This window comes from Tiliqua scincoides, chromosome 1 (genome assembly GCF_035046505.1).
Source record: "Tiliqua scincoides isolate rTilSci1 chromosome 1, rTilSci1.hap2, whole genome shotgun sequence".
NCBI lineage: Eukaryota > Metazoa > Chordata > Lepidosauria > Squamata > Scincidae > Tiliqua > Tiliqua scincoides.
In genome coordinates, this window is record NC_089821.1 from 109168527 (window position 1) to 109195847 (window position 27321).

Here is a 27321-nt window from a genome sequence, read left to right on the forward strand (position 1 = left end):
GTGCATGGGTGGTTAAATGTTCAACAGATTTAGGGACTGTAACTGGACACTTAGCTCCATGAGCTATCAATTAGAAGTTGGCTTTTATAGGTCAGCTTTTATGTGCTAACAATGCAGACTCTCAGATAGGCAGCAAATCACAATAGACAAAGTAGTGGGACAAAGTTGTCCAAAATGGATTAAAAGGTATTTATTTATTTTATATTAACATTTCAATCTTGCTTTTCCATTCCAAAACAAAGTGTCTGCATGTCTCTTCTTTGGTGAGGAAAAATCCATTACGGGTTACAAGACATGATGCGTATGTGCAACCTCCTGATTTTAGAAATGGGCTATGTCAGATGCAAGGGAGGGCACCAGGATGCAGATCTCTTGTTATCTGGTGTGCTTCCTGGGGCATTTGGTGGGCCACTGTGAGATACAGGAAACTGATGGGCCTATGGGCTGATACAGTGGGGCTGTTCTTATGTTCTTACATGACTGTATTCATCATGGTGGTGAGTCCTAAGTTTCTCTATACTGGTAGAAGTGACATTGAGTTGCTGATTGAAGGCATATTAAGCCATTTCTGCCCAACATTGCATATACACAACAGGGACCAAATGTGTACACCAGTGGGTCGGGCAGAAATGAGTTAATGATGTGGACTAATCAACTATCAAGTAACAATGTTAGACAGGAGGTCAGCAAGCAAAAGTCCTAAGGCCAGTCTGTCACATGAGGGGTCACAGCTAGTCCTCCAGTTGCCATTCATGAAGCAAAGATAATGTAGCAAAAGTGGAATCTTTGGCAACAGAACTTGCCATTTGACAAGATGCTGCCCCACCAACACTCACTTGCTTCTCAGGTATCCCAGTTGGAACTTCCAGCACTTCCCTCCCATGCGAACCTCTTCTCCTTCTGTGCCTTAGCCCCGATCCAAGTTACCACACACACACAGTCCATGCCCACTTTCTGAAACACGCTTACATTCAAGCACAAGTCAGCAGTGCAACATGTAGGTTGGCACTCTGGAACAGAGAAAAGTTGGGTTAGCCGACAACAGTTTGGTTCTTGAGGAAGAAAATCCAAACGGTGCTCTCCAATGTGGTAAAAATAGAATCAAAAATTAAATAATTTACAACTTGCTGCCTTTTTCCATGGTAGTCTAAAATTTGCCAACTGAGATGGACCAGTTCACTTTGTCAAAGGATAGGGCTGGCCCAGGAGGAAAAAAAGAAAAAGAAAATTAACATGTCAGGTTCTGCATTCATTTTTGCTCTGGTGCAGTGCATTTTGGGGAAAAAAATTGAAGGCCTTTATACAGTCCTAGAATAAAGATGACCCTTGCTTCCCTTTGAACAGACCCATTGTGTTAACCTTAGTCAAAACCATGGCCTGGTGCTCCATTGCAGTTCCTTTACCTCCTGGACTAGACTGGCCATCATTCGAACTGGCATCCAAAAGGCAATGCAGATAAGCAAACCATCATCTTCCAAGCCCCTTCTTTCTAAAAAATACTCTTTACTACAGCCACAAATTTGTGACCAAGATGAAGCGAATGGTCCGTGCTATATGGAAGGTCACAGAACATAACCATTAGGGCACTTTGGTGCTTTAAAAATCCATGAACCTTTTTTCTGGTCATTACAAACCTGGGGAGTTTTACAATGACAGACTACCAATGACAGAGGCAGAAAAAAACAATGCACCAATTTTATTTCTGTTTCTTTTAAAACTTTAATAGTTATACAGGGCTGAAACGAAGACCAATTCACACTAATAGGGAGTTAAATTATATGAGACCATCAAGCATTAGATTCCTTATCTGGTTTCTAAAGTGCCTCATACTTTGTTCTTTATTGCATAGCAAATTGGCACTCTTAAATTATATTTGCATTTCCCCCACTGTTTTCATCGGCACTCTTGTGCTGGGGTCATTTTTCTAAAGTGGAAAAGAAGACGGTTCAATTCTGATTCATGTTGCATAACAAGGAATTAATATTAGCACTTTACTTGTAAATAATGTTTGGATACTTTCATAGCTCACAAAATCGGTTTTAAATCCTTCCACCATGACAACTTTTGAGGGTCAGTGTGTAAGGTATGAAATAACTGAACAAGATGGCCCATAGAGCAAATTCGCGCAACTATGCATACATGCAGTCCTCTTACCTACATCAGAGCACACATGGATGATTTCTAGATGGACACATAGCTTCCATGTTATGGCTATGGATTGAGCTGTTACCATCAGTGGGACTAAACAAATGTGTGTTGACCTGAATGTAAAATATCAGAAGCAAACACAGGTATTCACCTGCTTATTACCTGGCTTTGTACCTCACCACCCTGCATTACAATCTCTGCGCATGAACTGGAGGTTGTCCATGACTTTGTGTACCTTGGCTCAACGATCTCCGACACTCTTTCTCTCGATACTGAGCTAAACAAAAGCATCGGTAAAGCAGCTACCACATTTTCCAGACTCACAAAGAGAAGCTGGTCCAACAAGAAGCTGACGGAAAATACCAAGATCCAGGTCTACAGAGCTTGCGTCCTAAGTACACTTCTGTACTGCAGCGAGTCATGGACTCTTCGCTCACAACAGGAGAGGAAACTGAACGCTTTCCAAATGCGCTGCCTCCGATGCATTCTCGGCATCACCTGGCAGGACAAAGTTCCAAACAACACAGTCCTGGAACGTGCTGGAATCCCTAGCATGTATGCACTACTGAAACAGAGACGCCTGCGTTGGCTCGGTCATGTCGTGAGAATGGATGATGGCCGGATCCCAAAGGATCTCCTCTGTGGAGAACTCATGCAGGGAAAGCGCCCTACAGGTAGACCACAGCTGCGATACAAGGACATCTGCAAGAGGGATCTGAAGGCCTTAGGAGTGGACCTCAACAAGTGGGAAACCCTGGTCTCTGAGCTTGGAAGCAGGCTGTGCAGCATGGCCTTTCCCAGTTTGAAGAGACACTTGGCCAACAGTCTGAGGCAAAGAGGCAAAGAAGGAAGGCCCATAGCCAGGGAGACAGACCAGGGACAGACTGCACTTGCTCCCGGTGTGGAAGGGATTGTCACTCCCGAATTGGCCTTTTCAGCCACACTAGATGCTGTTCCAGAACCACCATTCAGAGTGCGATACCATAGTCTTTTGAGACTGAAGGTTGCCTACAGCATTACCTGGCTTTGTATTAATTTTACATACATTGGTCAATCCAATGGCATCATTATTAAGGTTGATCCGGGGGTATTTTCCTTACACTTGATAGGACCTTATGTCTTATCTTTTAATCTGGAGATAAAGAATCTTGGTTCTCCATTTTTATTAGCTTTAGAGGTTTGTCCCTTAGAAACTGTAATTATTTCCTTGTGACTGTAGAGAAAATGCATGCCTTTAAGCACATATTTAAACTCTGAAACACAATCTTAAATCTTGAAATACAACAGAGAAAAGTAAATTGCTTGTAATCATTCAAATGTATGAACTTAATGCTGTTCTGTAGTTCCATTTATTACAAAGAGATGCTCACGGATTTAACTTCTCTGAACTAATATCAGTATATGCAAAATGTTGTGAAACTAGGAGGCAAATACAAAGAAATGAATTTCAGTCTTGCCATTTCATGCCTTCTGACTCCATTCTATAGTATTCTGTTGATGGCTGTTTTTGAAAATCGGGGCTTTGATATAGCAATTTTCCACTGTCAAAGGGATTCTACTGCACACTAATGAACCCAATGACCGCCAAGGGCTGCCCTTTCTGTGTTAATGGGATGCACCTATGTACATATGCACTTCTACTGAAGGAACACATCCACAAGGCTCTAGTGAGGCGAAGGGTTTTTATTCAGTTCAGACAATTGAAACAATGCTTTTATATCTGCACTAAAATTATTTTCATAGTCCAAACCAGGAGCTGTTGCCCAACATATTCAATATCCAACTGCACCCTGTGGAAATGAATTTGCCACATTAAATACTGTAAGCACATTGCACAAAACTGAAAAAAAGAATTTTAAAAAAAGTTAAATTCAGTTATTCAGCATAAAGACAACAGGCAATTCACTGTCTGCAGTTGCTGCTTTAGCCAGCAGTTTGTCATGAGGGATTATTTAGCCATCAATAGAAAATCTAAATAAACCGTGCCATTTAATTGTCTGCATTATCAGACAAATAACATACACACCTTAATAGGAAGTCTGCCTCTTTGTGTCCTTTCCCCATCCTACTTGAGTGGGTTAATGGTGATTCAATCTATTCAGAGCTGGAAGCTACTTCTGGAAGCTGGAGCATTTGAATGAAAAATGGGCAACCCACCCAGCCAAATCTCCCTTGGCAAAATGATCCCATTTAATCAGTGTTATTGTTTATATCTAGACAGGGGCTTTTAATCTGAGTATCTATCTACTAATTCTAACTAAAGGAAAGGAAATGGTGGGCAGGGAGGGAGAAAGCTCAGAAGTCTCAGTGCTGAGTCAGTTTTTCCTTTACCAATCCATCATGACAAAACATAGCAGTCGGCAGGTGCAGTATCAACTCCAGAGAAGGCCAGCTGGTTTCCCCCTGAGGATCCTTCTAACAGTGGATCAAGATACTGCTCCATAATCCTGAAAAAGCTGCTCTTCTTTCCCCTTCTACTGCCTATGTGTGTCCTCCTTATACGATCCTCAGTGTCTGCAATATATATGCATGTACACTCCTTCAGTCTTTCCAATCAAGTCTGTCCTCTAATAATTCTATACCTCTATAACATATAAAGATTTGTATTCTTACTCCTGATTTCCTTTACAGTGCAATCATATGTGGATTTATTCAAAAGTAAGTTCTATCATCTTCAATGGATCTTACTACCAGATGTGCATGGGGTTGCACTGTTACACTCTCTTTTATAAAACTCCCCAAGGAGCAACAGTGCCATTCTGGGTTGCTTCCAAGGATGCAAACTTCAAACCACATGTTGAGAATAATTAAAAAATAAGGTATTTCAGCATCACAGTCTAGTTCTAAAATCTTAAAAATATCAAATTGTCAACCTGGAAATACCAAAATATGTAATTTTGTTTCAGCACCTGGCCAATCAAATGATTGCTGGTTAACAGCCAGACAACACTATCCTAGCCCGTGCCGGAACAGGCAGACCACAGTGGCCTGAATGTATCCAGCGCAGGTCAGGTGCAGGCTGGAGGTTGCCTTGGGGTAAGGGGATATTTCTCCCCTTCAGATCTGCACCAGCTATTTAGCTGGCACAAATCTTAGCAGCCCTGTAAAGCTACAAGACCTGGGAGTGGGGGTTATAATGTGCCCTGTGCTACCGTGGTCAATCCCACACCCCTCTTGGGCCCAATCTGCCGCCTGTTCAAAAACAACCCCTCCCCACCTGCAACACAAACTTATCCCATCAGGGTCCAGATCTGGCCCTCCTGGGCCAGTGTGGACCTCCACAGTGGCCCAGCCAATTCCAAGCACTGTTTGGCTTGCTCTCTAAAAGAGCTATTAAGCTGCAGAAAGTCTATCTACATTTCAGCGTCTTCCTTCTGTCCTCACCAAAGCAGGCTGCAAGGAATGAACCATGTTCAGCTAGCAAGCTGTACAAAACCCTGAGATATGGTCATGTTCCATATGGAAAGAGCATACTTGCAATACTATTTCTACTGGACGTCTAAGCTAGTACATAAACTATTTCAGGCCCAATCCTATCTAACTTTCCAGTGCTGATGCAGCTGTGCCAACAGGGTATATGCTGCATTCTGCAGCAGGGAGGCAGTCATGGAGGCCACCTCAAGGTAAGAGAACACTTGTTCCCTTACTTCAGGGCTGCATTGTGGCTGCATCGGCACTGGAAAGTTGGATACAATTGAGCCCTCTCTGTATCTCTTTCTTTGACGCATAGGAGAATAATAGAGAAATGCCCGATATTATAACTATTAGCATATGATGACATTCATTTGACACCCAAAATGGGCTTTAGAACAGCCTATTTTAGATAAACATTTTCTGCCCTATTAATAAAAGCTGCACATTTACAAACTCGTTTCAGGTGTGATTTGCAGACCTGTGGGCCTTTTTCATTTCATGCGCTGTTCTGTGGACTCACAAAGCTCACACCATTTTGTTAGGCGATGCAGCTATTGATTGGGGCAGTCCTGGCTGCTGTTATTGAATGCCGCTACCTACTGTTGTGGGGGTGGGTGGGTTATGTTTTAAATAGTTATTGTTTTAGACTGCTGTTTTATTGGTCTTTTAACAGCTATGAGCTGCCGTGGGGAGCTCATTTTCATGGCTGAAAGGTAGGATAGAAATGTAATAAATTACACACATTTTAAAGGAAAAAGAAACCAAGACAGCAAGAGGGTTAAAGTCTGTAATTAAAGCTAATGAGTGCCTTCCATAAATATATTGTAGTGGATCGTCTTCCCACAAGCAAGGCAGCAATCTAGTGAATATTTTCCAATATAACCACCAACCTCTGCCCTGAGATGTTCCATCTGCAAACGGATGTCAGAGTGTTAAATGAAAAGACAAGAAAAAAAAAGATACGGCAGCACCATAATCTGGTTTTTTTCCTCTCTTGCTTGGGGAAAACGAACATGTGAAGCATGTCTAGTAAAGCTTCCACGTCTTGTCATGATACAAAAAAAACTTTTTAAAAATCCATTAATAGTAGCACTGGCACCAACAACACCTCAGGTAAATATGAACCTTGACACTAGACAAACGTTGGTTGTCCAATAATGATATGCGTAATCACTTAAGTTCACTTTAATGTCCTCAGAATCTGTTCTTATGGTCAAAGGGGAAGTAATTAGCATCTTAACAGATAAGGGTACAATGCTAGGGACAGCACAGAGCTCCCCAGGTCGTATTGGATTTAAGCAGGAGTTGTTTTCCAGTGAAAGCCTAGAAATCTCAAGAGACCAGCCTTCAGCTGAAAATGATTTTCCTGTTTATAAATATGCATTGCTCGACTCCCCCCCCCCACTCCAAAGTTATTATGTTTTGACAACAGTCTCCGCTCCCTGGAGCCATGGGAGTTATTTAAAAAGACAGATTTCCTCTTGAAATCGTCTGCAGTCATATGGTGTCCCCCCACACACACGCTTTGTAACATCTACAATTAAAAACTGAAACCCAAACATTTCATCAGGATGATTTAGAGTTTTAATCCTTGGCTATCAAGGCTCTAATTTACTATCAAAAAATCTTATTGCTGGATAATTGAGTGTTAATTGCAAGGAAACAGCCAATTTTCTTCTCAACTGTTGACAATTTGCATTTTCAAAAATAAAGCAACTCAAGCAAATTGCTAGTTGCTCCTAAAGTTTTTCTATAGCTTTTCATTAACAATAATTTGAAGTACAGATTCTGCAATTTCATTGATCTGAGTCTGTTTACAGATATACTAGGCTGTTATATGAAAACAGAAACTGATTCACAGATATCTCCCTAAGGAACTTTTGATATATTTGTGGGCTATGCAGTAGGAGAAACAGCTAACTCAACCCACAGGCTTCCTCACCACCCATATACCATGAAACCACTGCAATTCTCCAGACTTCCCATGATCTCTGAATATCAGACTCCTTCAAGCAGGTAGTGAAGTTTGGAGATACTATATAGGGCAGTGATGGCGAACCTTTTAGAGACCGAGTGCCCAAACTGCAACCCAAAACCCATTTATTTATTGCAGAGTGCCAACACGGCAATTTAACCTGAATACTGAGGTTTTAGTTTAGAAAAAACAACTCATACATTGATATCTTTTACCTACTATGACTTGTAACCCGTAATGAACTTTTCCTCTAGAAATTTGTCCAATCCCTTCTTAAAGGCATCTAGGCAAGTTGTCATCACTGATTCCTGTGGCAAAGAGTTCCACAGAGTAATTACATGCTGGGTAAAGAAATATTGGCAGGGAGGGGGTGGCTGCAAGACCTTGCCACTGCTCATTTTATCAAACAAATTTTTTTTTAAAAAAAAAAAAAAAGCCCCACCCACAGAAGTGGACTGTAAGGCTGCAATCCCAGCCACTCTTTCCTGGGAGTAAGCCTCATCGACTCTAATGAGGCTTATTTCTGAGTAGACACGCACAGGAGCAGGCTCCAAGCCTCAAATCCCAGCCACTCTTTCCTGGGAGAAAGCCTCATCCACTGTAATGGGGCTTACTTCTGAGTAGACACGCACAGGAGCAGGCTCCAAGGCTCCAATCCCAGGCACTCTTTCCTGGGAGCAAGCCTCATCCACTATAATGGGGCTTACTTCTGAGTAGACATGCACAGGAGCAGGCGCTAAGGCACTAAGGATAGTCTCCTAATCACCTACTTCTCAATAGGTACCAGAAACCTTGATTTTGGAACTAAATGTACTTTCACCCCCATTTCTCTATTTTTTAAGAGGGTTTCAGAGTCCATAAAAGTGCTCTCCCATTCTGACTTTGATTCCAATATTCACTATTAATGTTCTGATCTTGTAAGGCAGTGTTTTCAACTGTCCTTGACAGTTGGAGTGTCTTCAACTGTCCTTGACCCACTAGGAGGGTCGTGAACCAATTTCAGGTTGGGTCCCCATTCATTTCAATATTTTCTTTTTAATATATTAGACTTGATGCTACCATGGTATGCGACTGCATTTGGAGAAATGTTATACTTTTAACAAACTACTATGTATATTCTTTTAACAATGTTTGTCAATGGGACTTACTCCTGGGTAAGTGTGAGTAAGGTTGCAGCCTAGGATTGTTAAAAAATTTCCTGCTTGATGATGTCACTTCCAGTCATGATGTTATTTCTGCTGGGTCCTGACAGATTCTCATTCTAAAAAGTGGGTCTCAGTGCAAAATGTGTTAGAACCACTGTTGGAAATAATTATAAGTATTTGCTCTGACTTTGTATTATCCCATTGGAAAGCTAAATCCATACATAGCTATGCTGGAATGCATTTAGTGTGCTTTTACTGCCTGTCTGCTTGACATTATTGCCCATTTTCCTGAATAAGCATTTTATTTTTACTGAAACATTTATAATGACACTTGTCACAGCGATTAACTTATTGAACCAACTTGATCAATGGCTTCATCTCAGAAATATCGCTGGTATGATTTTGTAACAGTCATGTTGATGCTGAATCCCAGGTTCCTGCCACCACTGTAATGCAAGTAACTAGGTAGAGATAAATTTTTGACCAAAACAGGAATGTCTGAAGCAGAATGCCCATTCCTATTCAACTCAGATTTCTACTGTGTCCTTTGAAAAATCCATATTGGAAGAACATAGTAACGTACTTAACGTAGGTTAAGTATCAGCATTCAGGCTTTAAGACAGAAGCCTGAATGCTCAGGGTAGACTTTTGAAGTATTGCTAAACAAGAGAAAACTGTTTACCAAAGTTCCCATTGCAGATATGTTTTGGATGGAAATATTCTTCCTTTCAGTTTGGCATCAATAAGAAATAAAAGGTGCTTTCTTAAACAGTTTGTATATTGCGTGCAAAATGTACATCTAATCAAAAGTCAGTTGTCCCTGCTGTATTGCCATGCTTGTTTTGCAGAAACATCTCCAGGAGCAATTGATTCCTGATGTGGTTTGGATGAAAAGGGGAGAAAGAACTGCGCCATTTGGATTTGAGTGAATGGAAGAATCTGAGTTGCCAGAGTTAGGAATGCTGGAGTTCGCTTTTCCTTCACCCATCATATTTTTGGGGACATTTAGCTAATTATGCCATTTCTGCCCAATATTGCATATTCGCAACAGGGACCAAATATGTACACCTGTGGGCTGGGCAAAAATGAGTTAGTAATACTATGGGTGTGGAATGCTGAAATCTTTCCAGTTAGAAATTAATTGATGGGCAGCCCAATCTGAGCTGCCCGGAGCTGCAGGACCCTGCAGCTCCACAGAGGGCTCCCGCCAGATCCAGCACAGGAGAAGGGGACGTTCGTTCCCTTCCCCCAAGTAAGGAAAGCAGCCCCGCAATGGGGCTACTCACTTCAGCAGCGACCATTTGATCGCCGCTAAAGTGAAGGTGCTCGTGTAGGGCGAGCAGCCCTGCCCGAGTGCACTGGATCCTGTGGAGCTCAGTTCTGTGGATCTGCCTCTCCCCCGCCCCCGACACACCTCCCCTATGCCCCCGGCCACGCCTCCCCCCTCCCCGGAACACCTCATCTCCCGCTCCACAGCCCAGCAGTCACAGAGACCGCCAAGCTGTGGAACCCGGGCACCCATCGCATGCTGGCTCAGCGCAGGCCAGAGCTAAGCCAGCTCCAACAGGAGCCCGGCAGTAAGCCCCACAAACTTGCCTTACGGCACGTTTGCGACGCAGGCTCTGAATCTGGCTATCAATGAATACGGCCCTTGAACAGAAGGATTTGCTGGAATCAAATGACAATGTAGGATGCTGTACTGCTGATTTATTGCTCATTAGCTGCACTTCTGCATAGACTTTCATCTGGGTTATCTATGCTTCCAGAATGATATGAGAAAGACTTTAAAAAACAGTCTTTGAAGCTTGTGAAAGTCACATGCCTATCATACACTTTCATGTTAACACCTTTCTTTGTGGTCTGTATGCAATGCTCCTGCTGATAGCTTCTTGTAGAATATTATAGAGCCCTGGCTGCCAGTGAAAGGGCTGAGTTGCATGAGAAATCACAGAATAAGTATAACATAGAGAAGGCCAGTGTGGGATAGTGGTTAGAGTGTCCCAACTTAATACTAAGTTATGGTTTATCCAGGGATCAATTCAGGCTTTCCTTTGGAGAGCTAACCACAATTGCCCAATTTAATATAGAAAGGAGGAAGGAGGAGGAAGCTTTAAGTATTCCTTAGTGTATGAAAGACAGCAGAAGGAGAGTATGCAAGCCTACAGATTCCTAGGCTCATTGTTCTAAATTACGGTTTAGCACTACATCTGAACCAAACTACAATGTCTAAACCTAATCTAACAGTTAGGTTGATATCTAACAACCTAATTTAACCTAACAATTCACTGAATTGTTGTAATGATAAAATAAAAGTACAGCATATATACTAATCTGTGCTTCTTCAAAGAAGACAGTGACTCTTTATCAAAAAAAATTGTAAATTAAGAGATATAGTCCCAGTCCACCACCTGACAAACAAAATTGTTCCAATGGATACTGAAATTATCCACTCCTGGTTTACACAACAGGAATAAAATCTGAACTGAGTGCTGGGAAACCATGCAAGAAGAACCAAAGTGGTGATTGCTATGAACTCCATCACAAATGAAAGAGCACAGCACATAAATATTCATCCCCATAATTTGCAACTGCATGTCAAGAAAAAAGAAGTGCCTGGTTGTTCTGATCAGCCCCATGTTATAGTCAACTCAATCACATGCTGGAGGGCAAACAGTTAGTGCTCATTACTGTATCTGAAGCCCAAATCTTATGATACATGGAGAGTTGGGGGCACTTAACACACAACAGTATAGCACACTGATTGGTTCTCTGATCACATAATTGACACTCTGGAGCTGAGGTAAGGGCTTAGGCTGTCTCTTGGAGAGCTGCCACGCACATGGAAAAAACCACTATCTAGTCCCACACCTCAATTCCCTTCCTGGAAAAGCATTCCTAGCAGGTTCTTCCATGTAAGATAATGTAAATACTTCTTAGCATATGCTCATTCACAGTGTCCAAATGTGCTGCAAACACATTATGCACAACTATACAGGACTATAGTCGTTTTACCATGTTTCTAATCAGCCCAACTTAGTCTTCTTGTATGCATTAGTCATGGAAGCTAACTCTCTCTCTCTCTCTCTCTCTCTCTCTCTCTCTCTCTCTCTCTCTCTCTCTCTCTCTCCAACTTCACTGTCCATCTAAAAACTAGGAGCATTAAGTAATCCCAGCATAGCAAGGTATTTCCATTATACTTCTTTTTCCAACAGTAATTTACATCGCATGCGTTATCGTTCATATATTGAACAGTAGGGCTGGCCTAGGCCATAAAGCTGACTGAAGTTCCTGCTTTGATTGGATCATCAGAGGGGTGCCCCACAACTGCCTGCATCCCCCTTCTGGCCCACCACCCACCCAGCTGCTTCAAGAAGAGATATGTGGCCGCACAGCCCACCTTTCCTCCAGCCCCACTGTGGCAAGGGATTGTGGAGGTGGAGCTGCAAGAAGGAGCAGCAGAAAGACCCTGTTTTCATCCATTTCATGAAAGATCAGATTGCTTCACTCTGCCTCCTCCTCCTTCTTACCCACCTAGCAAGGCCAGGCCAACAAGAAGGAGGTGAAGCCCCCCCCCCCCCATGTATCTTTCTTCTTATCTTCTGCCCTGGCCCTGCCTCCTCTTACTTTGCTCAGTTCTGTTCGAAATGAACTGGATGAGCAGAACATGCAACCCACCCATCCTGTTTGACTCAAACAAGGCCAGGTGGAGCAAAAGGGCAGAGGTGGTGCCAGAGCTGCAGATAAGCGGGGGGGGGCCCCTCTGGATCACCTCACTCATCCAGCTGAATCCCTAAGCAGCAAGATGGGTGAGGAGGAGGCAGATTTGGCAGCAGTGGTGGGCAGGGCAAGAGAGAAGTGCTTTTTTAAGCGGGGGAGGGAACTAGTAAGTGGAACAGATCTGCCCCAGTTCAGGTGGCAGGACCACTTGGGCCACTCCTGCAGGAAGGCCAATTCCAAAATGCCATTGGTCTTGCTGTGCACCTGATGCAGTACATGCTGTGACCTCAGGTCTAACAGTGACAGCCTGCATACTGAAAGGTCTCAACAAAACTGGTGGTGGAGGCAAGTCATCTAAGGACATGGAACAGCCAGTGAGGTTTAGCTGTTCTGACAAATTCCATGCATCAACAAGCAACACGGAGATCAAAATGAGGCCTATATACTTTCAAACTATTCCAGCAAGCCTTTGCTAGATAAAAGGGGTCTCCTTTAAACAAGATTATACTAATAAAATCTTGAACTGGAAATAAAACTAATTGAATACAGCACAGCAGTCACTTTTCCCAATGAATAAGACACCCTAAAAAGTGTGTCTTTGAATATAGATGTGCAATGTTCACAAAAAGAATATTGGATTCATTTTCGTCACATAATAGTATATATTTAAGAGAGCCACAAAGAGATGTCAATGCTAATTTAGTAGATCTATTCCATTACACGCTGTTAGCTTTTCCTACTTGACAACCTCGTCTATTATGTCTGCTGCATCTGTTCAAAATCTGGTTTGTGAAACTATCCTAACTGATTTAATATATTATAAATCCAACGACATTCAAGTGAATATTTACTTCACACACACACACACACACACACACACACACACACACACACACACACACACACCTTTGTGTGTGCATGCATGCATACCCAATAATAAATATTTGAACTTTCTGTCAATGGTTCACAGTTTTATGGTTTCCCTGTTAAGAGAATACCCACACAGTCCCATGTACATCTACTCAGAAGTAACTCCTGCTGAATTCAGTTGGGCTTATTCCCAGATAAGCATATGCAGCATTGCAGCCTAACATCTCAATCCAATGCAACTCCTCATGCAGGGATGCAGCAACACCAAAGTGGCGCCCACTGTATCCCACAGAGGAGTTTTGGCATCTGGAGGCATGCCAACATCTAGGCAACCACCATCATTGGAGAGCCCATTACAATGGGCAGGAGGTCTGGTCTAGGGGGTAGAGCCTCCATTTGCCTGAAGATAACATCCGAAGGTCGCCAGTTCGAGGCCACCGGCACCATGCGACCTTGAAGCAGCTGACAAGCTGAGCTGAGTTATTCCATCTGCTCTGAGCGTGGGAGGATGGAGGCCAGAATGTGAAACCAGATCAAGAAAGTAACACCTGAATGTTGTGGTTCTTGTAAGATAGAACATTCTTTCAAATTGTAAAAATCCCTACGGGGATTTAATCAGCCTGCCTGTGTAAACTGCCTTGAATAAATACTTGAATAAAGACCAAGAAAGGTGGTATATAAATACCTGTATTATTATTATTATTATTATTATTATTATTATTATTATTATTATTATTATTATTACAAACCCTCTTCCATTTTGGTTACTCCACCCAAACCAATAAAAAGAGGCTAGGGCAATAGCTATTCAGTATAAACACTCACTGTTTTCATTTTATCAGGTACTTCGAACGTTAAGCAAGTTGAATCATTCTGACATTTTTGCTAATGGGCAGTTTTGAAGGGGGTGGGAGGTACTTGGCATCTCAGTCCCCCCACACTGTATCACATGCTATATGATCTGTTTTGTTCTACTCCAGTCAGCTGATTCTATTTCTACCCCATGTCACTTTTACCATTTGAATCCTCTGGGTGACAGTTAAGGAAACAGATGGTGGGAATTTCTGACCCCCTGGTTCCTGAGAGGAGGCCCCTGAATTGACCAGGACCTGCTTTGTAGTTACACATACTAAGGCTGGTAGAATGAGGTTTAAATTCCAATTTGAATTCCACAACCTCACTACTGATTTCCTCAGACTTTCCACTTACGTATTTTACTGCCTTAGCAGTCTTCCTCTGAAAAGGATTTAATTGCTGGTTTTTTCCTTCCAGAATCTTAACTGTGCTCAGCCAAAAATTTTGCTCTTCAAATATTTTATTTATGGGGGGATTTTCCCAATGTAGACCAGATAAAAGAAGATTAAGATCTGGAGCTAAGTTAAAGCACATTTTTGCCAGATGTCTCATGGGGGGGGGGGGAATAAAGGGGGGAATGCTCTTCTGTGATCATAAGGGAACATATGAGTAGCATGTACAATGGGGATTATAAGAGTTTGAGACAGGTTTGAGACATGGGCAGCCCAATCCTGAGCTGCCCGGGACATCCAGGCTTGGCGGCACTGAGCTGCCGCCAGATCCTGCGTGCCCCGCGCTACAGCAGGAGGCATGTCGGGAGAAGGGGACTTTTGTCCCCTTCCCCCAGGTAAGGTAAGCAGCACCGCAACGGGGCTACTCACTTTACCGCCAACCAAAACGTTGGCAGTAAGGTAAAGGCGCTTGTGTAGGGTGCGGAACCCTCCATGAGCACCTTGGATCCTGCGGAGCGGAGCTCTGCGGACCCACCTTTCTCCCTGCCTGCGTCACACCTCCGCGTCACACCTCCTCCCCGCCCTCACTCCGGCCTCCCCCCTCCCCGGAACGCCTCCTCCCCGCCCCGTCCCTGCCTACCATGCCGCTGCTCAGCAGTCCATGAGACCACTGAGCTGCAGAGGCTGCATGACCGCCCTGCACTAGCCCAGCATTGGCCGGCTGGCTGGAGAGGCTCGCAAATGTGCCTTATGGCATGTTTGCGACAGCTGGATCGGGCTACGATAGTCCACACCTCAGTTATATCACACTTAGATTCCTGTAACATGTTCTACGTTGAGGCTGCCCCTGAAGACTGTTTGGAAATTGCAGCTGGTTCAGAAAGCAGTGGCTCTTGTGGTTACTGGGGCTCAGCGATTTGATTCTGTTGGGCTACTGCTCTGTCAACTGCCGATTCATTTCCAGGCGCAATTCAAGGTGGTAATTTTGACCTATAAAGCTCTATATGGCCTGGAATCGGGTTACCTTTGGGATCACCTACTCCCATACAGTATGGCTCATTCCCTTGGGCCACCTGGCAGGACTCTGCTAAGACTTTCATCACCATCTGAGGTAAAGGGGATGGCAAAGAGAAACACAGCCTTCTCGGTTGTGGCACTGCACCTCTGGAACAGGCTTCCAGAGATTCTACGATCAGCTACCTCTGTGGAACAGTTCCAACAAAGCTTTAAAAAAAATGTCTATTTCAGCTAGCTTTGAGTGGGGAGGGTAAGGGCTTAATATTGTGATATATGTATTTTATATTTTTATGCATTTTATAATTTACGTTATGAATTGTTATATTGTTGTATACTTTGTTATATTGTTGTATACTTCGTATACCTTGGGTATACTTTGAGGAAAAAGATGGGATAAAAATAAAATAAATAAAAGCCTACGTAGCATCAACACAAGTGAGTCCAATCAATCCTATTGCTGTATCCCCTCAGCTAAAGTCTTGAAGAGAGCCAAAGCAAAGCTCTGGTGGGAAAGAAGGCAAGCTTTTATTGGTCATACCATAGATGTAATGAGTTGGCATCCTTCAGTCTCGGAAGACTATGGTGTCACGCTCTAGACACCATTACATTACATCTAGATGTAGTATAGATTTGTAATAACCTCACAGTTACTTCCCAGTAATCTTAGGAAACCTTCTCCCCACCCCAGTATCAGGAACATAGAAGCAAAGACAGGAGTTCCCGCTCTTGAAGCTCTTGTTTTCTCCCTGAGAAAGAAAAAAACTCTTGTTTTCTGCCTGAGGAAATCAGAACTGCCCATAGAACGCAATCCAAAAATCCAGGATCTTAGCACGACTGTGAATGTGCTGCTCCTGGGGAACAGAGCAGGATAATGCTCCCAGACAGGAGCTCATATTTCCAATCCATAATTTTAAAACTTTATTTTGTTGTTTTGTTTTTACTTCTTAACCATCTTAAGACTGCCACTGCAACGCTAATCGGTCCACACTACAGGCTGGGAAGAGGCATGGTTAAGAGGTTGTGGCTTACAATACACTTAGCCCTGCAGTGTAGTACGTTGTTAATATTCCAGGTCAGAAATGAGACCAGTTTAAATTTCCAACCAAAAGCCACCCCCACAGACCACCTTTCAGGTGGCAACAAAGATCATTCAACTTAAATTGCCCCATCACACTCCTTCAAGGCCTTGTGCTCCACTGACTCATATGCAAATACATCACACTTCAAAATGTTCACAAGCAAGCAATTGCATCTTAAAGCATGAAATAAGACATGAACTGGAAAGTGCGTGGACCCCTGTCTTTGCTGCTACGGGGGTGGGGGCGGAGGGCAGGCACTCCTTCCCAATCACGGCTATGTTAAATTCCTGAATTTCCACATTGTAGTCTATAGGCAGCTCTCACGTCTTCCCCAGGGGAGAGGGAAAAACCCAACAGCTTCATAAAGGAGCCAGCAAATTTCATCTTCAGACAAATGAACCGCAACTACGGTGATTTTTCTAGCTCTACAGGCTGTATTTGCGACAGGGAAAGAACACACATTCTCGCTGTTTCCCTTACTTGTCAATCCCAGTTCTACCTTCCCTCATTGGAGAACAGAAGGCCGGGGCAAGCACTTCTCACTGAACAATTGCACAGAATATCACCGCATATTTTAACTCATATCTCAGCACTGACAGCAGCTAGAAAATTTGCTTTTATAAAATGAAAGCTCGCAATCTAGGTCAGCTAATGAGTGAAACAGGCACTAGGTGGGTTGCGCAAAATATGTTTTTTTAAAAACCACCAATCAAGGTAGTATGTCAACCCTGGTGGTTCAGTGGAATTTATTCCAAAGCACATAGTATTGCAGCCTCTACTATCATATACGAGGCTATCGGTAAAAAGAAAAAGTAATAGGATGTTCCTACAAAAGTAAGATTTGCTCCTCTAGACAAAATAATTATCAGTATAGTGATGTGGTAAACACACACAAGCCAATCAATTTCTCTCCGGATATTAGCTGTTCCACGGCAGCTGGAAACAGAAGATATCCGTCAATAGATTTTTGGATTAACTAGTTTATGAGCAATAAGGCAAATCAAAATTGGCATTTTAACATTGTTTAAATCAGCTGTATTATGAGAATCAATTGAAGGATTGACTCAATAGGTACCCACATTAATTCAGAGGAGGATATCACTTATGTATGCCAACTCTGAGCAACAGCAGGGACTACAGACTTTGATCATGATCCAACACAAAGTATCCCTAAAGCTATTTAAATCAATAGGCTCAAGCATGCTTTATGCTGTGTTGGATTCAGACCTTTGTCCAGGTAATAGAGTAGATAAGAACCCCTGTTCTGTTTATCAGTTTATTTTGTAATAGATTTGCTCTACATCAAAGCCCACCATATTCATACTAGGAAATTATCTCCTATTATCAGAGATGTAGGAAATGTCTCTCCAATAGCTGTTGCTGGGGGAAGGGAAAGGAAATCTGCAATTCAGACTCAACTTCTAAACAGATGGTCACTGAGCAAGAAACAGTAAAACAGTGGCACCCAGAGGTGAGTTCTGAATCACCTTTTAAGTGCATATTGTTTTATAAAAACTATCTATGACACTAATTGTGGTCACATTTTCTCTTTAGTATCCTGTTCTCCCCAGTAAACACAGGGATTTTGTCTTTTAAGAGGAAGAAAAAAAAAACAGGATTCCCACCTGCTGGGAAGCCATATTCTTTGAGCTGGAAGCCCTGTCCCCTAATCCCAGATTTGTGAGGTTCCGCTGCATTGGCTCCTAGGCAGGCAACCAGCAAGAACGAACCTCTCAGTCATACAGACCAGCAAGCAACGATGACCCAGGAGCTTTGATAGGAGCCAGGGACACATGATCTGCTCTGGCCTATTGTCCCATAGTGTCCCACTATGGGTCGTCAAACTCCGTGTATTCTTGACTAGGGGTTTCAGTGAAAGCCCAGCTCTACTTGGAAATACCAGACATTGAAGCTGGGACTTTCTGCATGCAGAGTACGTGTGCTCTACCACTCAGCTTCATTCCCATCCACACAAATTTGCCTGGTATCCCTGCCATTTTAGTCAGGAGGCAAAAGGCTGCTAAATCTTTGCCTGTTATCCCAGCTCAGGCCATCGGTTCAAGATCCATGGTGGGCCTGAGCCCAGACAAGAAGGAGAGTGCTCATCAACCAGGTAGACTCTGTCACAAATTAAACAAAAGAGATGCTTTCCTGCAGCATAGCACCGCGTGGCGCCACCACATCCTATTTCCCCCCTAAACCATCATGTTAAAGGGCAGATCATTAGAACAGCCCTTATGAACTATCTTTAATATGTCTTTGTGGCTTTACAAGGAAGCTGAAAAGGAAACACAAGCAGTTTCGTGACGACCACAAATTGCCTAAAGTCTGCAGAGGCTTCCCTGAATGGTAGCCCTGAATTTGCTAATCATCCTGCTCTTGTTCTTCTGGCAAAAAAACTACAGAGCAAGGTAATATAAGTGCCGGTTATTTATCTCACCAAAAACTTTAATTAAATCCAAAGAAAGTGTGTGGCTCTTCTGCATCAATCTAGGAAAGGCACAATAAAATCAGGCTCATTGATTTTTAATTAAAAGGCTATACCTTTGCAATTAGCAAGGCGCGCCTGCACTGTGCAATCAAAGTAGGGCTTGATACCTGCACTGAACTGTAGCAAATGGCTTTGGCAGCCAGCTTAGGTCTTCAAGGGCTGAATCAAGGGCCAAATAGAGGACAGGGCCCTTTGCAAGTGTCAGTTTCAAAATGCAAAGCAGAATGGTTGGGCCCCTGCAGGTAAAAAGAGCGCCTGGGGTGTGAGACCAATTTACTCAGCTTCCTGCATTCTTGTTGATTTCTTTTGGGTTCTACTGTATTTGGTTTCACCTTTCCCAGCCTCTGTAATAGGCCACTAGACATACATTTAGGACTGCTTATACTCACCCTGCTGTTGAGTTTTGAACAATAGCCCAAACATACCAAAATTAAGCTTATAGATTGGATAAGGCAAAGCTTATCCGATCACCTTACCTCCACTCTGGGAAAAGCTTTGCCTGTTGATATCAGGCTATTGCTAAAGGCCAAGGAATGGGACAGACAGGACACCTGGCAAGTCTAGACAGGGCTGTTACACACATTGCATAACAGTTGATCCAACTTTGCCACTCAACACCAGCTTCCCATTCTCTTCCAGGCTCAAAGGCTGGCTTTGGCATGTTCAGCCCTAAATAGTCTGGGATCAGGTTATCTCAAGGACTGTCTGCTTCTTAGATCAACTTCAGAGGCCCTGCTCTCTGGCCCAAACTCACTTGGCATCACAATCCTATGCATATCTACTCAGAAGTAAGTTCCATTGGCTTACTCCCAGGAAAGTGTGGATAGGATTGCAGCATGAGATACATTTGGCAGGTAGAGGGAACGCCTTATTGATGGTGGTACCTTTTCTGAGGAATTATCTAGAAGAAATTCATCAGGCCCCATCTTTTTCTTTTTTTTTAAGCTATGATTGAAGCCTATGGTGATATGGTATGGTTTGCCTTCTGAAAAAAAAATGTTGAGATTTGTGAAATTATTATTTGCTTTCAACTTCTGGTTTTATATTGGTTTTGTTGTATATTGTATTTTTATATTATGCTTTATTGTTTAATCTATTTAGCTTATTGTAAGTCACCTTGTACTTTCCTTAAATAAAGTAACAGGGAGACATAGCAAATTCCTGCTTTCCTGAATGAGCATATCAGTATGATCTATTCCGTGTTTCTCAAACTGTGCGTTGGGACCCACTAAGTGGATCACGAGCCAATTTCAGGTGGGTCCCTATTCATTTCAATATTTTATTTTTACTATATTAGACTTGGTATATGACTGCATCTGGGGAAATATTACAGACCTGTACTTTTAATAAGCTACTATGTATATTCTTTTAACAATGATAGCAAATGGGCCTTACTCTTGGGTAAGTGTGAATAGGATTGCAGCCTAGGATTGTTAAAAATTTTCCTGCTTGATGTTGTCACTTCCGGTCATGACATCACTTCTGGTGGGTCCTGACAGGTTCTCATTCTAAAAAGTGGGTCCTGGTGCTAAATGTGTGAGAACCACTGATCTATATGTTTACAAACATGTCAGACAAATTACACTTTTAGGTGCACACTAAAAACATGTTGAATGTACACTTAAAAATACATTGTTTTGGGATGTCCCCCATTAAGACCTTTCACTCAATTAATCATATGACTTTTTAGTTGGTTATCAATTCCACTGGCATATGAGGAAAAACATTAGTTCTGGTTCAAGCCTCATTTTCAGGTGGTATATGCATAGGGTACATGTAGCTGGTACAGAAAGGGCTTTCCTTCTGATGTGAGAGTAAAGGGGGAATGCCTCTGAAGGTGGTGCTTGCCACCTGCAGTGTTTATAGATACCTGTATGAGAAATAATACTTCTTTTAAATACGCTACCCAATTAATCCAAATACCTTTTAAGTCTATTAAAGAGTTTTAATAGACTGATCTAACTGATTAATCAATTGAAGAGTGCAACCCCAGTCACCAGAAAGTTAAAAATCAAATGGGTTCACAGCCCTAAGCAGAGCTGCCAATCTTCCCAGACTATCCTGGGGTTTCCAGGAATCTTCATCACTCCTGCTTGTTGTTGTTGGCAACCTTCAGTCTCGAGAGACTATGGTATCGCACTCTGAAAGGTGGTTTTGGAACATCGTCTAGTGTGGCTGAAAAGGCCAATTCGGGAGTGACAATCCCTTCCACAACGGGAGCAAGTGCAGTCTGACCCTGGTCTGTCTCCCTGGCTATGGGCCTTCCTTCTTTGCTTCTTAGCCTCAGACTGTTGGCCAAGTGTCTCTTCAAACTGGGAAAGGCCATGCTGCACAGCCTGCCTCCAAGCGGGCCGCTCAGAGGCCAGGGTTTCCCACTTGTTGAGGTCCACTCCTAAGGCCTTCAGATCCCTCTTGCAGATGTCCTTGTATCGCAGCTGTGGTCTACCTGTAGGGCACTTTCCTTAAAAGCGGCCCTAAAGATTTTAACAGAACCTCCAGAAATATCCAACATGATGTCATGTTGGGAGGATACAAGCTCCAGAAATAGTTTCATTCAGAGCTGACAACCCTACATATACAGTAAGCATCAGACAACTCTACACACATTCCATATGAAGGGGGCGGGGGGAAGGAACAAACATGCCATGGCCAGCTCTATCATTACATCTGACCAGTGATGTTTTATTTTATTTATTATTTTTATTTTTCATACCACCCTTCCTCCAAGGAACTCAGGGCAGTATACACAGTTGCTCCCCTCCTTTTGTCCTCCAGTGAGGCTGAGAGAAAGTGACTGACCCAAGGTCACCCAGGAAGTGTCATGACTGAGAATGTAAGAACATAAGAAGAGCCCTGCTGGATCAGGCCAAAAGCCCATCTAGTCCAGCTTCCTGTATCTCACAGTGGCCCACCAAATGCCCCAGAGAGCACAGACACAATCTGCATCCCAGTTCCCTCCCTTGCATCTGGCAATCAGAGGCAGCCTGCCTCTAAAACCAAGAGCTTGCACATACCTACTACGACTTGTAACTTGTAATGAACTTCTCCTCCAGAAACTTGTCCAATCCCCTCTTAAAGGCATCCAGGCAAGATGCCATCACTACTTCCTGTGGCAACGAGATCCACAAACTAGTTACACGCTGGGTAAAGAAATATTTTCTTCTGTCCGTCCTAACTCTTCCAACACTCAACTTTCATGGATGTTCCCTGGTTCTGGTGTTATGTGAGAGGGAAAAGAGCGTCTCTTTATCTACTCTGTCCATCCCCTGCATGTATGTCTCAATTATGTCGTCCCTCAGGCGCCTCTTTTCTAGGGGGATTTGAACCTGGTCTAAGCCCACCTCCCAGACCACTACACCACCCTGGCTCTCAGGGTGTATGTTTTCCATATACACCATTGTTTGTTCAGATTTAAAAAAAAAAAAAAATTTTTTTTTATTGAAGTGAGACACTACTACTTCTGCATTATATATTATTCCATTGTTGCATTTTTACCTGTATTTTATTTACAACTGTATGCCACTCTGGTAAATTATAGTGAAGGGAATGGGGTGAATGTAAAGGGAAATATAGATTATCAACATACTGTATAAATAAATACATCTTTATTATTTAGTGAGGGGAATGAATAATTACAAGATTTTTTATTCCTTGACTGTCTTCCTTTTGACGCACCCTTAATGTTAACATTTAAATGACATTTGGAGGTGACCATTGCTTCTCTCCAGTCAAGGATACAGAGATGGAGTGAGGATTGTGGCTTTAGCCACTTCCTGATTTCTTCAATGGCATAAGCAAAACCAGCAGCCTGTTCCATCGGGTGCAAGCCATTTATTGTTTGGAAATCATCCTGAACTTGAACAGCCACAGACACTTTCCAAGTATGCCCGCAGGAGGACACATTTGCACCAAATTCTAATTGTATTCATAATCCACAATATGAATGTGTGATTGAGGCTGCAATCCTAGCCACACACTTTCCTGGGAGTAAAACCCACTGAATTCAGTGGGACTTACTTCTCAGTAAACAAGCAGAGGCTTGCACTCTAAAGCAGTCATTTTCAGCCACTGTGCTGCTGCACACTGGTGTGCTGCAAATGGTTCTCAGGTGTATTGTGAGAATTTGGGAGAGGGTCATTTATCAGTAGGGCCATTGGGAGATGTAAGCCTCCCCCCCCCCCCACAGCACAGTGTGCCTTGTCATGAAATTGTCCAAAAACAGATTGTGTGCATTGGCCATTTTAGTGCCTTGCCAGTGTGCCATAACATGAAAAAGGTTGGAAATTACTATATTTTCAGCTCGCTGCCTTATTCTCATCAGGGAAAGAAAGACCCAGGATGCTTCTCTTCTCCTGCCATCCCCTCCCTCCTTTGCAAGGCAAGGCTTTCCAGGCAAGCTGAAAGCCAAAGCCTTGCTGTTTTCCCTACGCATGGAAACCAATTTTTCCAGTTCCTTACAAGGGTCTTGTTTTGGGGGCATTGAGAAAGCAGGACATTTCCATACAAGATTCAGGGCAGTGTCTAAACATGGACAAAGAAGGCTCTATGCAAGAGACTAGGGTAGGGGACTGTTCCCCCTCCCAACGCTGAAATGGGGTCTTCACACACACAGCTCCGCCCCAGCATTGCGCAAGCTTGCAAAAAAAACTGTACCATCCCAAAAGGCAGGGAAATCACCAGTGCACAAGCCTCCTTCTCCTGTGATCATCATCCTGCTTACAATCAGCGCATGGGGGGAACACCCAATTTATGGCCGATTTGTAGTGTGTCTTAAGGGCGTGTCTTTCCTATCAATGCATTGACCTATGGAGCCGTTTCCGCAGTTTCCAAGAGAAAGTCTTCCTCCCTTTCTCTACCTGCAGAGGCGGGGGGGGGGGGAGTTAAGGCAGCCTAAAGGGCTAATAAGGAAAGCTGATTAATGGCGCCACCCTGTGGCCTGAAAATGTACATCTCCTAGCCAGAGAGCCCACAATCATTACTATCTCATTGTAAACTGCAGGGATTGTAAACTGAAAATAACTTAGCTAATCATAATCTGGGATGCCTGGGTATAAGCCAAAACAATCAGCAGAATAAGGGACGGAAGCCATTAGGGCAATCATTCCACGTGGCTGATAAATTAACAGGCACTGCACTATATCTTTCACTACTCAACTCTTAAGGAAGCCGCATTAGGGATGGAGACATGGAAATAATATCAGTGGAACGTCCCTGGTTATGACCCATGAAGGCTCTTAAACAGTTTTCAATCTTTCTTTGTAATGTTATCGCATCCATAAAAGACTATTTTATTATTGCAATTTATGAATGTGTTTGGCTGTTTATGGCATTGCACGTGGCCTAAGCTGTTGCGGGCAAGGATCCGGCTGTGCTCTTTTTACAGTCGGGGGCTTCGGTTCCCAGAAAATGTCATCGCTAAAGTGATCTACTCCTCTCGAAACAAGAAGTTACTGAAAATGCAGGCCTGGAAAAAGAGAACTCGGGGCCTGGTGCCAAGAACGGCTGCACCAACCACCAGCGCCAGGCACGGCAGCAACTGTTTGCATGCCCACCCTTCCAAGGCAGGACAGGAGGCCAGCACTGAACAGATGTTTACGCTTACTCTGGTACTGTCAGCCAGTATCTTGCGCAAATGCATACAAGCTGAAGCATATGATCACCCGCCTAAAAACAGCACCAAATATTGGGAGGAAAGTTATAAACAAGATGTGGTTTTTCAATTTCATGACAACTTCCAGCCAATGAAGAAACTGTCACTGAGGCGGTAAAGCTGTGTCTGGTCTGTACCACATCAGGCTGCAGGGCTCACATAATGGAACGCTCTCCCCCCCCACACACATATAGTGGTATTCACTAGGGCTTGTATCACCTGGTGTCACCCCCATGATGGACCTCCTCCCATGCAGTGGGCGGGGCAACAACCTGGGTGGTGGGCATAGTGATGATCGCCCCACCCCGCTGGTTTTTTAGTCATACCTTTTGATAGAATAGAGATATTTTATATTCATTGCATTCTGCTGTAAATTACACATCAAAGGGCATATAACATGATGGCAGTATTCCTATAAACTGAGATTTTAGCCATTTTGGTCACTAGTGGTGTCAGCCCCCCGAGGGTATCACCTTACTGACATCTTATTGGTTCCATGCTGTGTCATAATAATATCTCATTGATTCTTTGAAAAAAATCAGTCTCATTGGTCCATTTTGAATTAAGGAAATTACTTTTGAGTTACATAAGATAGTTGCATTTTTGTTTTATGGTTTTTCAGCCATAACTTTTGCTAGAATAGAGATATTTCACTCCAGGTTTTTTTTCATTGCATTCTGCTATACATTACACATCAAGTGGTATATGGTTGGCAACCTTCAGTCTCGAAAGACTATGGTATAAGCCGACAGCTATTGCCAGGCAGTCTCCCATCCAAGTACTAACCAGGCCTGACCCTGCTTAGCTTCTGAGATCAGATGAGATCGGGCATGTGCAGGGTAACATGATGGTATTATTCCTACAAACAGCAATTTTACCTATTTTGGTCACTAGTGGTGTCACACACCCCTGTGAGTTTCACACCCCCCGTGCGCATCACCCAGTGTGGGCCACACACCCCTAGCGACACTACTTCCCACATACACACACATCTTACATATAGAAAACTAGCATGTGAGGGGGAAGACAAGGCTAATGTGGAAGGAATTTGTGAGAGGCATAAAAGAATGTTCAATCACATGAACTCTACAGTCAGAAGTGGTACAGTCCAGAAAGTGGTTGGCCACTTCAGTGATCTCTCCACTTGCGCTCCACTTTCAAGTTCTGCAGGCTGGGGAGCCCTGCAAATGCTGGCGCAGGGCTCCCTGCATCTCAGGACGGCTGCTGCAGGAACTAGTGAGTGCATCCCAGTTCCTGCAGCCCCCCTGAGCGATGCGATCCTGCAGATCACGTTGCTGCCTTTTCCCCCCGCTACCTCTCTCCCCTCCCCTCCAAGCACTTACTGCGGCATTCAAACTCCTAGAGAGTTTGAAAACCGCAGCCTTATAAGATATTGAGAGTGGCGTTTTTAATGCCTTATAAGACACTGAGAGGCCCGGGAGGCCTCAACTGTGCTTCAGTTGCCTTTGGAGGCATTAAAGGGGTTGAAACCGGGGTCCATTGAATGGATCCTTCACAGATACCAAGGCACCACCTGTATAAGATTCCACCTTCCAAAGGGGTATTCACATTAGGGCGAAATCCTAACCTGCATCGGACACAGCCAGGCTGCATGGTTTGAGGTCACCTTGGGCTGGAGGTAACCCAAGGTAACCTAAGGTGATATTTTTCCCCTTTCCCTAACTTCCCAACCTGCCCTATGGAGCTACTCGCATCTGGCCAGCTATTTAGTCCAGGGGTCTCCAAACTTTTTGACCAGAGGGCCGCATCTAATATCTGGTGTGGTATGGAGGGCCGGAAAAAAATTTAAATATAAAATTTAAATAAATAAATTAGAGATGGAACTTAGAATGAGTGAATAAATGAATGCATGGGCTCATTCATTCAACCTCTCTGGCCCTCAGAACACCCTCCAGGCACAATCAGAGCACAGTTCTGGTCATGTTCAGTTGAGTGGGCCAGAGGCTTTCAGGGGACAAGAGGTTGGCCGTGGGCTGGAAAGAGGCTTGTTGTGAGCCGCATCCGGCCCCCGGGCCGGGGTTTGGAGACTTCTGCTTTAGTCCAAAGAATTTAGTCTGCATGCAGCCTCTGTGGGACTCAGAAGGGCCTCCTGAGGTGCCAGAAAGTCATTTCCGTTTTTTCCTAAAACTGGAAATGCCTTTCTGGCAACACTGGAAGCCCTTCTGAGTCCCACAGAGGCAGAACAACTCCAGATGGCAACCAGAGAACAACTTCAGTCACATCTGGAGGTCCTATGGACCAGGACCTGCTGATTTCTTTATCTGCAGGCTTCAGTATCTGTGGGGGGTCAGGAAACGGATCCCCTGTGGATACCGAGGTCCAACTGTAGTCTGGGAAGTTCAAAGACACCAAGAATTCTCAAAGAATTCTAATATAATGATGTTCGTACAAACATGCATAGCATGTCACTAAAATCAACCTCCCTACTGGAGGACCAGAACATCAATTTCTAAAATAAATAAAAAAAAAATTTAAGGGAGAGCTAGGAAAAACGTGCATTCCACCAGCATAAACAGCTTTACAGCCTTCGCAAATGTGATTAGGCCA